This window comes from Stegodyphus dumicola, chromosome 7 (assembly GCF_044657685.1).
Source record: "Stegodyphus dumicola isolate Sdum_Otavi_A_Nest chromosome 7, ASM4465768v1".
Taxonomy (NCBI): Eukaryota; Metazoa; Arthropoda; class Arachnida; order Araneae; family Eresidae; genus Stegodyphus; species Stegodyphus dumicola.
In genome coordinates, this window is record NC_140774.1 from 121147125 (window position 1) to 121161494 (window position 14370).

The 14370-nt window shown below is 33.2% G+C and overlaps 1 long non-coding RNA gene across 1 annotated transcript in view; it reads left to right on the top strand.

Annotated features, from left to right (window-relative positions):
* Positions 1 to 4367: 4367 nt before the first annotated feature.
* LOC146996329 (uncharacterized) overlaps positions 4368 to 14370 on the top strand; it is a 110277-nt gene continuing 100274 nt past the window's right edge. The window contains exon 1 of the long non-coding RNA XR_015042188.1: positions 4368 to 4446. This is a non-coding gene — a long non-coding RNA (uncharacterized LOC146996329). The remainder of the gene's footprint in view (positions 4447 to 14370) is intronic.

Here is a 14370-nt window from a genome sequence, read left to right on the forward strand (position 1 = left end):
ATTTTCAAATTACATTCAAGCTTTTGTAGAAAAGGAAGAAACATCGTTAGAAAGCAATCCGATCATATCAAAATTTTGTATGCAAATGCCTCCACACCTAATGTCCAAATGATTAAATTTTCAAGGCCAATAAGTGCTATCTTCGGTCATTCTGCAAGTTTACTGCATACAAAAGTATAAAGCAGGCTTGGCCAAATTGCGCATGCGGCTCTATGATATCTTAACTGCTGCTCGCGACCTCGCAGCTGCTTGGCCCATTTAATGCGACTTGCTGTCAACAGTAGCTTAATTTTCGACATACAATTGCATTTTTAAATAGAAAGAATGCAATGATGCGTTTCTTTACTAATTACAAGTTTGATTTCTTAAATTATATTACGCATGCATCAATTTAATCGATTTCAAAATGTCTTCTGCAAATTGAGATAGCATAAAATGTACAATACGAGGGCAATTTAAAAGTAACGCTCTCTGATTTTTTTCTCAAGTTAATTTTATTTCAGGCAGTTCCTGCTTACATTCTTTCTGTGCAAACCCTTTGCTTTCCAGTGACAGTCTTGATTCATTGTTTTGGAAGATTTGCCAGGATATTAATTACTTCAATCTTTGAATAGCTTGGTAACTGCTGAAAAAAACCTTCTTAAACTTCTTTCATGGAGTTAAATCATTGTTCACGTGAGGGCTGTTTTAATTTGGGAAGAATTTGAAATCTGGTGATTTTATAGTTAGTCCTTTTACAGGTGTCCTTCGAAGCTAATTCCTAATCCTCAAGCATTTTAGGTCGTTTCTATGCAATGTTTTTCCCATTTTTTGGAACCACTTACAGGTTTTGCGTTATACTTTTTCACATTTCACATTTTTCGCAATGATGCCTTGATAATCTTAAGCAGAGATCATCATTTACGTAACCAACGGTTGAGCATGTTGAGATTTTGGGGGTCGCGGAGAAAATAAACTCCATTGCACTAACAACGATTTCAGTCCTGGTCAGAATTTTTAATTCAGGTTTTATAAGTTATTCGCAGTAGAAATTTTTCATCTTTATCATCAAATCTTCGTTTCAATAACGTTGCATCAAGAAATCACCAACTGCATGTAAACTTCTTTTTTTTTTCTAATACACAGCTTCATTCAAAATACTTATGGTAGTAAAAGCGCTTTAACTCGTGATTTTTTTCTTGCATATTGCTTGACGAACTTACTCTTGTTTCTAGCCCTTCATAAAATATCACAATAGATTGAAGCCGGTGCTAGGCGCTTTGCCGCCCGGTGCTTCTAAAACTTGTCGCCTTTTTATTCTGACATTCAGTGTAGCTGAACTGGTTTTCTCGATTCTAGTTCCTGAACTATAATTCTTTAATTAATCAGTTGATATTTTTTATCTTTTTAAAGTTCGATCATCTTGCGTGCTTATCATGTCCTTTACGAAAACTTAGTATATCAAAGAATGTTGTACTTCTCTCCATTCACTAAAATCTCATGTACTATACTAAACATGATCACTAAAATCTCATGCAATGTACTGTAAAATTCTGCTGGATTTTAGCCCTATAAACGTTTCGTTTTGAACTATGGTCTCCCATTTTCTGAAGTATCCCCGTATGCATATAGATTCCATTTCAAAGAACTCTCAGTTTAAACTGCCGTTTCCTAGAGAACTTAAGTGCATACCTCCACTTCTGCTTCAGAACTTTAGTTTCAAATAATACAGATTTATGCAATCTATTTCGCCTTAAAGAGAATAATATAGAATTTTCTATAAGATATGCAAAGAGCATTTACCGAAGCTGAATGAAGATTTGATGGCACTGTGATCAAATCTGGTTTTGCGATCAAATCTGGAAGCCACATGCTTACACTAAAAATATAGCCTAATTTCTGAAAACTGCATAAGAGAAAATGAGTATGAAAATGAAAACAAAATACGTGTTTCTGTACAAATGGGGGTCAGAACTCTTCATTCATTAACTAGTATGTACCACAGCGAACTGCAAGATACTTAATTTTACTGGATGTTCTTCTCCTTGTTTAGGTCTCTATTTGTTATTAGAATACAGAAAATCTTTAACATAAGTAAACACTTAAATCTTAAATCATCAGACCTTTCACCTATCGGACACGTATCGGAAAGCGGCAAGATTCGGGCATTCCAAAATGTAGCAGATCTGGAGCAACAGTTGAGGAATGTAGAATGTATCGTAGGATGAGGTTAGGAGTCTTTATCACTCTTTACCTCAAAGTTTACATGCATGCCAGTCATTGATGGGTCTATGGCTATGTGGAAAATCAAGAAAACTCTCATGCAAATACTTCCTTCGCCGGTTTGGGAATTCCCTCACAAAAGCATCGCTTGACGATAGCAGAAAGTCCTACTTTTTTTATTGTACACAAATAACCCAATTCCCGTTTTCAGCTAGTTTTCCTAATGAAATACCAGTGTTCAACGATTTTAACCGCTCCGCCGCTGATGAGTCATTTCTGCGCATAAACATTCGACTTCATTCAGCAGCTAAATAAGTAGATCTTTTATCCTTGTGAAAATACTATTTGATAATACTGTTAAAAAAGACCTTTTTAATAAAAATATCATTAAATAATATTGGTAACAAGATATTTGTTTTTCAGTATAATTAAATTAAAAAATTGAAAATAAATTTCAAATCAAATCAAAAAATCAAAAGTAAAACAACCCAATAATCTTTATTTCCATTTTGCGTGCTTTCGCTGCGATTTTTTCAATATTGAAACAGCTCTTTTTAGCTTAACTTTTTCTTACTTTTCAGATTCTCAAAATTTTCCAAAAAAAAATTTCGTATAAAATTAATAATTTAGGACAACTTGAATCTCAAAGTTTAAAACAATTTCTGGAATTAATTTTCTTTAAGTGAACCGAGATAGTGGTTAGCGACCCTGACTGCCGTACCGAAGGGCCCGGTTCGAATCCCGGAGAAAGCATGGATGTTTATAAATGTATAGTGTCTGTGCGGCATGAGAGCAATCTAAATATTTAGCGACCTGAAAGTCCTCTCGAGAAGTTGGTGTTAGTGAAAAAGGGGTGGGAAATTCTCGGATCCGGTTTCCCCAGGGCGTTCTCCATCAAAATTGGGGGGAAGGAAACTGAGCAAAACCACACTGTCACCTGTATGGCACTCAAGACTTGCCAACGACAGGCTCAATCTTGTACTCTTTGCCGCGATGAGTTTCGCGAATTTACTTTGATATTATTCTCATACAAGTGAGATACGTCACAACAATAACACGTTTGTAACTTAATTTTCTTTGTACTTTCTGCATTATGCGATAACAATTTATAGCCCAAATGGAATGAATAATTTGTAATTTGGCCAATTGTTTCATTATTTGCAGAGAATATTTGTAAGGAATTTTAATGATAGTTTGTACAGTCATTAGGTTATTTTGAAGGAGGAAACATGAAAAAGAGCAATTTCCTCGCCCGACTCGAACCTGGACCTCACGAATACACGTTAAGTGTGCTGCCATTACACCATGAAGACCTGCAGGAACGGGAAGAGAAAATACCTTATATACTCCCCTTTTTAAACGGCGACCGGGTATGACGGGACTCAATTGCCTGATCTTAGTGGTGACAAATTATTGTCTGCCACCTATTGGTTTAGAGCCGCTGTAAGGTCATTAGGTTATTATGAAGCAGGAGACAAGAAAAATGAGCAAGTCTCGAACCCAGGCCTCTCGAATACGTGCCGAGTGGGCTATCGTTAAGCCACAAAGGCATGCTGGAAGGCCGGAGAAAATACCTTATAATACTTAGCCCTTTTTAACTATCTTCCAACTTATAAATTTTTATAAGTTGGAAGATAGTTAAAAAAACTATCTTCCAACTTATAAAAATTTGGGAAATCTGCTTAAAATTTTATTAGAAATTATATTTTTTATAAATTAAAATTTGTATCTAACTATTACCTCTCGTAATAAAAGCTAACGTTCAACGATCAATCATATTTTTATCTTGATTATTTCCCTAATAAAGAATAGGTTCGAATAATTTAGAAAATTTCATGATCCTTCCGTAAAAAGGAAAGTTCAAACACTATTAAAAATTATTTCGTGATCGCTGTTCAATATTTTTATTTCACAGCGTATCAACATAAGAAACTTTCATTTTTTAATTTAAAAATAAAACTTTTATTATTCCTAAATGTAAAAGCCCAATACTAAAGATATTATTTTCTATGAAATAAAAATGATTCTCCTACCTAATTAAGAGATAACAGGACCAATAACGGTATTCAGCTGTTTTTGTCTTGAGCCGTAATCTGTATGTATGTGTGTATGTAGGAGATTAGCTTGAGGATATCTTTTTATGACATGAAATCGAAAATAAAGCAGTTTATCTCAAGTTTATGTTAAATGTGTCAGTATCTTGTTAAATGTGCAATCTTCAGTTATGTTAAAAAGTATATCCAGGTAAGTTAATCAGTAATTTTCATGTAAATTATGGAATAGATGAAAGATGAGTAATCATCCAAACGTTTCATATATAAAAAAAAAAGAAGTCATATTTTTATGTCTGTATGAATTCAGTGTAATTTAGTATATTTGTCATAAGTATTAAGAAGCCTCAAACTGTTAGGCTTTTGACTTAATAACAATAAATTAACATTTGAATGGTAATGTAACTTTCAAGTAAATTTTGTCTCCCTAGTTCATTTTAATACAAAGTTTTAAGTATTATGGGTTTTTATAATTGCATACATACAAAACAAAAAGTGCAGACTTTTTACATGAATAACGCTTATCTTTATCAATTCGGTGTAAACAAGTTAGCAGAAAAATAAACATGGCAACAGCTATCAAAAAAGGGAAAATAATCCTTACCAACACTTACTTTAAAAATAAAAAATAATAAAACTAACAATACTAATTCACAAAAGTAAAAAAGAGCGTATCTTACTATAGAATTAAAAAAAGTCATGTAAATAGGACGAGGTTAACGATCTAACCAGTTTACATAAGACTCAGAAAACGAACTAATCTTTAAGCACGGCGATACCGTTGAGAGGCATCTTCACCATTGGTATACCCCATTGTTCAACTGGGATTTTGAATTGGTTATTTTACTCAGTTTCCCCGATATCTCGTCCACTGTTTTACCACCGGCAAAGTGGCTTTGTAGGATATTTTTATTGCTCTACTTTAAATCACATACGTAAATTATTTTTCATGTATAGTTCATCAATAAACTAGAAACATAACTATTTCACTTACTTCTTTGATAGTTCTAAAATTTATATTCTAAATAGATCTGTTTTATCTTGTAACTATATACTTTAAATGCGCACGGAAACAAATCTAAATTTTATACTTAGCTCATAAAAATGAGCAACACATTCTTTCAGCCAGTTTTATTTTCTATGAGTTTATCATCATCATTATCATAATGTTTTTCGTGTTAATGTATTTAAATATTAAATAAAGTGTTAAGTTTCGTGTTATTATTTAAGTGTCCAGAAATTTAATAGTTTAGAATGCATCGGATATTTAGCCATCCCATCACTGAGAATGTTGCTCAAGAATCCCACTGTGGCGTGCGATTTTACACTCGCAAGAATGGGGGATTTTCCTCTCAATTTTGGTTCAGAAGGCCTCGTAGGACGAATCCAAGAGTCATGCACTACTTTTTCTGTCACCAAATCTCACGTCAGGACTTGACTAGCCGATATTTTAAATGCTCCCATACTGCACAAACAATATACATTTACAAATACCCAAGCCTTCTTCAAGATTCGAACGCTTGCTAAACAATATGGCAGCTAGCAGCGGAAACCATTATAATAATCAGGGCTACACTATTATCAGCAATATCATCATTCCTGCATCTAGTGCTTTGAAATTTCTCAAAATATTCCTTAATATGCATATTGAATTTCTAGAATATAAATAATCTAAACTGGGATGAAGCTTACATAGATAACTCTGTCATTTCGCAGCTGTTAATCCAGGATATTCTAATACATCGCAAAACACCAAAACCTGTACAGCGAATTTTTTTTATTTTAGATTTAATTTTCAAATCAGATATTCGAAAGAAAATAATGAATTCATAAAAAAATTAGATAAATGTTAATATAATAATAGATGCCGTCAACGGATTATCCCTAGAAAAAGAGTCAAATGATTTTCCACGGTATACGCAATACATACGTAAGAGCTATATTTTGTTACTTATGGATAAGACCCTGAGTACTGGTAGTTTGACTCTGACTTGATTCTCAGTGAGCAGGCTGTCTGCATGGAAATGTAACTCGAATACGAGTTAGTTCTTTTTACGAAATTAAGCAGGTAAATAATTATTTAAGTTGTTTAAAAATGGAATAAATTTTAAACCTCTAAAAAAGTGTTTTTTGTTACATTTTTAAATAGCTCGCTTTGCTACGTTGCTAAAGACTGATTAAATTCCAAAGATATATTAAACATCGCGTGGTTCGCCGAATCATTTTGCGATCAAGCTATTTATAGGGTAGCATGGAAGTCAAAGATCTTATGATACACGCAACAGAAACATTGGGCAAATCGTGTGGGTTTTAAATGCATTCATGTGCATTTTCCAGTAGCCAAACGTCTGCTAGTTATTATAAACCAAAGACATGATGATTAATGAATTGCTATTCTTCTTTTCTATGAGCTTTACCCAAATTATTAAAATCGAATGAAAATCATTAAATCCGTATTCAAATATATTAATAATATAACGAAGTATGTTTAATCAAATCTTTATGTGTTATTTAAAAATTACAATAAAAATCCCATGCAACATTTCTGGTTTAAAAAATAGTAAGACTAATGTTAGAACTCTTATTACTTTTAAAGTCATAATTAATAAACATTTGAAAAGTAGAATAAAATTTCATTTAAAATTTCTAATTTCTAATACCGAAAAACATATTACTCTTTATCTGTACTACACATAAGGAGAAAAATTAAGTCAACCAGTTAATGCCGAATTTAGTTAAGATTTGAAATTCGCGAATTTTAATGCATTCTGCTTTTTGATTTGATAAAGAATTTAATTACTAGGAGAGAAAGAAAGTTATGTGTTAATTATGCAACCAGTTCCTGTCAGAGAAAAATTACTTTTTGCCACATAATATTTTTATTATTGAGATTTTTATGTTGCTCTAGAATGCAATTTAATAATTACCAGTTAATTACTTTTAAAAAATATTCAGATTTTTCTGGGAAAAATTATTTAAAAAATCGTTTCCATTGAGTTGCAAGCAATTCTCTGAAGTAATTAAAATAACTGCATGCTTAATAAAAGTCTTTAAGTAGTTAATTATAATATTTTCACGAATATATTCAATTTAGAACATTGACGAGTAAACGGTAAAATAAAATTCTCTATTTGCATTAAAACATCTGATTCCGATTTTTATTTTGTTAAGACAATAAGTTGTTTGCAAAGCTCTCTAACCCATAACTAAACAATTCAAAATTTCCATAAAAACACTACCTCAATAAAACAAAGCGTCTTACCTTGATTTCTGTAACAACCATGCCGTCTGCTCTTTCACACAGCTAAGGCCAGACTCAGTCCGTCAGGTTGACGAACACCATACCTTACAGCGCCGTCTGTGGGTGAAATCAAAGAGTTAAACTAAGGAAAAAAGAAGATGCTGACAATACGCATATTTCGTATTGGTTTCGGATGCGTGACTTGAAGTTCTCGGAAAGGTAATTTTATTTTTCAGGGATGAGTTTGAACAAAAAGAAAAAAGTTTTTATACTTTACCAAGGTAAAAAAAAGAGGAATGTTCCACCACTTTAGCGTAGATAATGATGCGTTTTTTATAAAGCATTGCGTATTTTGTTTCAAGGATATTACACTTTGATATTTTGTACAGTTTATTATTTTTATTATTATTTTAATCTTACGTCGTACGCGACGAGAATTTCACCTATTGGTAAAGTTTTCTGCATTGAGTGTCAAAGTTATTTTTTTAATCTCACGAGGCCACAGTATACGAACACAAGTACTGTATCATATGCTATCTATAACGCCTATATGATTTATTTTAAATACAAATTCCTTTATAGTTGTAAATGTTGTCTAACACTTTCAAAATTATTTTAAAAAATAATTTCAAGAAATAAAACTCATATGCAATTTATTCAAACAAGACAAATGAATTTACAATACATATGTAATATATATATAGAGAGAGAGATAATATATATAGATATATATCGAGAGATATATATAATATAATTGAAACAGAAATTGTAAAGTTAACAAGTAATGAGACGTAAGACCTATTTGGTCTTAATTTTTTGCGCATAATGCTGCAAAAAGATATGAAATAATAGTAGGTAGAAACATTGCAGCGATCTTTCTAAAAAGTAACCAGGAGCTGTAACTTTTTAGCAAGATCGCTGCAATGTTTCTACCTACTATTAATATATAATATATATATACAGTCAAAAGTCATTAATCCGGACTCTTCGGAACTTCGGCGATTCCGGATTATCGATTTTTCCGGATTATAGATCATCACTTTAAATCTGGTAAGATGGCATGCAGAAATTATAAAATTAAAAATATGAAACCGTAATTTATGAAATAAAGAACAATTATGATCTAAACGGTATCAAAATTTACAAAGAAAAAAAGCTTAATATTTATTTGTTTACTTTATTAAACATTTCTTTCAATGTAAGTTGTTTAAGTTGCTTCGTTTTATATGATAATACTTTCTTTTTAATTCTATAAACAGACATAATTTCTTCTTCAGTTACGAAGTTCCGCTGTTCAAGTCCTATAATTGCTGTGTCGAGAATACCGACTAATTTGTCAATCGAAATTTTTTCGTTTGCAATAACCTCTGTGTCACTTTCTTCGCTATCGGAAGCGAATTATAATGACGAGGAATTTGATTTAAATCATATCAAAGACGGAGTATATCGAGATGAAATACTACATTTAGTAAGGAATTATAAGCCAAATAAAATAAAAGCATCTGCCCTGAAGATAAGGATAGTGCTGACAGATCAACTTCTATTCATTGCGCGCCGCGGCGTTTCTTTCCCCCATTTCCCCCACCCCCCGCCGCAGAGCAGCGTGAAATTGATAAACAGATTTCGGAATGGTTAGAGAAACAAAGGATGCCTTTATCCATTTTTTGCAGTAATTCCACTTTTTGTTTATTGAACTTCGAAACATACTTCCGCTTTGTAGATCTTTTACATATTAGTAAATATATACCGGAAATTCTATTTGACATAATTGAAAGTCCAAGCTTACTTTTATAAAATTTCTCTAACAGTCTGCAAAAAATAATAAGCCGGATCCAATTCGAAGATTAAGGAACAACGCAATCTGCAACATTAACTGAATTAGATAATTTTAGCTTAGCTTATACCGTCCGTTATACATTAAACGCGCATGCGTAAATGTATTATGCGCATGAGCACACGCGTAATCGCAGTCTTAAAGGTATTAGCGCATGCGTCTACGCGACGCATGCGCAGAAAGTTTGTAGTTTTGAGGTTTGGATTATAGATCATTCCGGATTATGGGTGTCCGAATTAACGACTTTTGACTGCATAGAGAGAGAGAGGTGTAGGTACAAAGAGGGAGAGGGATATCTAGATATAATCATAGATATAGGTATAAATATAGTTATGGTATAAGGTATTTCTCCCGCCTTCTTAGCACGCCTTCGTGCTGTAATGACCAGCACACTCGGCGCGTATTCGTGAAGCCACCCAACGCCGCTGTCAACTGATGATGAAACCGCAGCAGAAGTTAGGGAAATTCTTTTTCATCAATCTCAAGTATTAGTTATGGCTTCTTCTTCAACGTCCAACTCAGCTAAAGACCTCTGTCCAAGATTTGAAAGTCTGTCCAAGAAAGCCTATCACATTAAATATGAGAAGATCATTGGACACACAGCTTTTAAAAATAGTATGCAAAGATTATCATCTATTTATTATACTTGAAGACGTGGAATTTAGAAAGTTCGTTCCCATAGTTTGCTCGAATTTTAATTTGCCAAGTCAGAAACAGCAGTCACTGACAGCGCTTCAGATACGCAATCAACTGCTACTATTTTAAAGTTTCCACACCTGCCATGCTTTGCGCATCCATTAAACCTGATTTTGTATTACGCTATTAAGTTGTGGATACAGAAAGCTGTTGACGTAGTTAAACTGATAGTGGTTATTTTTAAAAAGCTCATTCACTTAACGCAAACTTGCTGAAATGCAGGAGAATTTAAAGAAAGATAAACTCAAATTGAAACAAAACGTACTTATTTACTAAGAATTCTACCTATGTTAGGCTAAAAAGTTTTTTTAAGAAACAAAGAACCTATAATTTCGTTCCTTGCTATATAAGGCGAAAAATCGTTTGATTTATCAGATCAAGATTGGAATATTATGAAACAGACAACAGAGGTTTTAAAAGTTTTCGGCGAGATAAAACAGGAAGTGTCATGAGAGAAAATTGTTTCGCTTTTCAAAATACGAATTTAAGTATGGTTAGTGGCCAAGTCAAATGAAAGCTTATTAGGACAGAAATAAACGCATCGGGTTGTTAAAATAAATAGCGTTGTTAACTTGTGTACTACTGAGAGGATTGTCACTCTACTGAGAGGTTTAGGCGTACCTCTAACAACCAGCTATTGACGCAGGAAATTTCCTGGATCTCCTCTTTAATAAAACAGGGCTTCGCTGATGATGTTGCAGAGGCATTAGGTATTTTTTGGACGCAGGCAAGATGAAAAATGAGCATTTGCCTTTGCCGAGAATCGAACCACAGACCTCTGGAATACAGGCCCAGCGTGCAGAACCACTATACCACGAAGGCACGCTAGGAAGGCGGGAGAAATACCTTATATATTCCCCCTTTTTAAAGGGCGACAGGGATTTTTAGGGACCCAGTCTCCAAATCCTGGGTGAGGATAATCGTCATCCAACACCCTTTTAGTTGAACGCCATTGTAGAGACATTAGGTTGCTTGGAAAAGCCGTCGAGATGAAAAATGAGCAAACGCCTTCGCCGGGAATCGAACCACGGACTTCTGGGATACCGGTCCAGCGTGCAGAACCACTACACCACGAAGGCACGCTAGGAAGGCGGGAGAAATACCTTATAATATGAAATATCGAGAACAACTATATATTTCACATTATAAGTTATAATAATAATGAAAACTTGAAGTGTGTAATATCAGACGTCCCAAATATAGCAGTCAAATCCATTTGTAACATCTACTGAGAATTCTTCCGTATGAAAGGAGTTCAATGAAACTATCTATAAACTTCAAGGAGACTCGAGATCAGTTGTGATACTGGAATTAAACAAATATTTTGCGAAGGATTATTTACCAAGAAGTAATGACCTTTCTTGCGGTGGGAGTCCTGAAAGCTAATATATCGCACGTTGCATGGCCTTAGTCTGTTGTTATTGTTGTTACTTATGCTCACTTTTCTAAGAGTAACATCAGACCAAGCCCACGAAATTTCTCGTGGCAAGGAGCGCAAGATACGTCTGCCGTTGGCAACAACCTTGAGCACCTTACAGGTGGAAGTGCGATTTAGCTCAGTTCCGCCCCCACTTTTGATGGAGAGCACCTCAGGGCAACGGGTCCGAGGGTCTCCCACTCCTTTCCTCTTCCACCTAACCACACGAGAAGACTTTCGGCTCATCGCATATTTAGAGAGCCGCCATGCCGCACCTACACTATACATTTACAAACATCCATGCCTTCTTGATAAACTTATTCTGAAACGATTATGCACCCCGGCTACTCCAATACCCTGCGATCTGATCTTTTCGAAAGCAAGCCAGATATATACTGAGAAAAGAACTGTCTCTCGTTAAGAACGTTAACTAAAATTATGTTCACAAAGAAAACCTTGATTTGTTATTATGGTAGGTATATTTTATTAAATTTTTAGAGTTAAGTATTTTTACATTGGGTTTTTGTGGTGCTGGTATTTATAATGTTTTTTATATGAGCTTTGTAGCAGTAACAAAATATCAAGTATATGATAAAATAATGTAATCTTTAACAAAGTTTAAAGTGTTAGGTTTCATTACTTTTTAACTTTTTGAGCATTTGTTTAATCCAGAATTTTATTATTTGTTCTATGTACAAAGGTGTTTTTAGGGAATCTCAAAACTACAGTTGAATGAAAATCCAGGGAGTGAGCGATTTCATTGAGTTGATTCCACCGATCCCACTCGTTGTTCGATTCTTTCTGCTTTTCTTCTGCATCTTTGCAAACCGCTCTTGATCCACTCCCGTTCCGAGGGTATTCATCAAGGTGTTAGTGAGCGGTGAATCGTAAAAAAGAATTGATTCACTTCAGCGTAAGCGTATGGTTCCGATCTGTTCCCTTAAAGGAGTGGTTTTGTCCACCACTATAATGACATGCAATTAGTTTCCGCATTTGGATTCAAAGACTTAAATTATACCTAACTGCCAAATTTTGCAAAATATGCTGAGAAACTTACGGAGAAAATGGAAAATTTATCTTGGTGCAAAGTAAAAAAAGTGCGCATATTTTCTCTTATACAATAATTCCTTTGTCGACATTCTTAATTTATTGTAACCAATTTCACTTTCGCTTTCATTGAATACGCGAGGAGAAAAAAAAAGGTGCATCCTTTAATCTTTCAAACATTTTCCTTTATATCATATTTTTAATCATCGTTGTTATTTTTAAATAACTTTTTCTCTTTTAGAGTTTTATTTTAATTTTTGAATTGTATGGTTGAATTATATTTCTTCAACTAATTATTTTAAAATTTGCTATTTAGTCATTCCATTCGTAATATGTATATTTCCAGGTATTTGAAGTATATTTATTAATATAAAATTTCGAAAATTTGATTTTATTTATTTGAATTGTAAATATATCTAGAGAATATTTTGTGACTCAGACTATGACGCATTTGAAAACTGCACATATTGAAAGAGAAATTCAGTAAAGCATAGTTAATATGGCTTTCACTTTGCTCTTCAGAGATACATAAATAAAAAAAATGTATAACCGACTCTTCAGTGATACATAAATGAGAAAGATGTATAAATAACATTTTTAATTTAAGTTGAATCACATACATTACGTTACACTATTTTATCATTGTGCCACTTTCACCATGATACTGAACGTCTTTACAGGTTATCCATTTTGAATTTTCAGAATGTAAGGAAAAACTGGTCTCATCGATAGCGAAATCATCTTTAGATGATACCCATATACGTTCGTACATAAATTCTTAAAGCTTAAACTAATTCGGCTGAGACATCTTGTAATTCTTTAAATATGATATGATATGGTTTTCCATTATGTAATTTAAATTTATACAATCATTCAATCAAAAAGCTATCACCCTTCACTTTCGCATGCGATGATTTTTTTAATATTTTTTCCGTTAGACAGGCTTATTTGCTAGAAATTCGACGCACTGCACTATGCGAAAATCTTTAGTAAAGTATGGTGTAAACTTCCAGGCATTTTCTCCTTAATACGAAACTTCTTTGAATTTTTCCTCACATTATTGTTCTTTCTACTAATTTCCTTCCTTTCTTCTAAATGTGTTTCTATAATTCCTCTTCTACATTTGTTTTCAGTGGTAACACAAGAATACTAAGATTTTTCGACAGTTACATTTCCATAAATTTTGTATTCTTGCAAATTCTTTTAAAATTTCAGTTGCATTTTTAGAATGACTACTTTTAGATTTTTAGACATTTTAGCTGTAAATAAAGTTTAAAGCAAAGCCTAAAGGACAAATATTTGAGCTAAAATGTTTTTACCAAATGATAAAGAAGTAAAGCATCTCCCAAGCTATCTGCTCAGCAGAAGGCAATAGATTTGCCATCCCACTGAGTAACCCGATCTAAAAGCTGCGATATTACCTAAAATGCCAAAATCTTAAATTTTAATTTACCTTGTTAAATTTTAATTTGAAACTCTGAGCTATGAAATATGTATATCACGTATAAGATTTTCACTTTTATGGAAAAAAGCAAAGAATCAATCCAAATATAGTCAAATGTCAATAACCCAAAACTGAAAGAACTTCCGCTCCTCGAATAAACGTACAAAAAATTCGACCTTGAATTAATTTAATTTTCGAAATACGTGCTTTGTTATTCACTTTTACTTACATACGAATTCTTAGTTCCGATAACTGCTTCATCGAAAAGTCCGACTTACCGAAACTCAAGTATTCGAAGCTTTAGTAGATATTCATTGTATGACAATTAAGTAATCAAAGGGTATTAAAAAAGTAAGTTGTAGAACTTATGCAAATTCCTGTCTTAATGCAAGTATGACAAATAATGAAAGAGCAGGCTTGTAGAGATCCTTTTTAGTC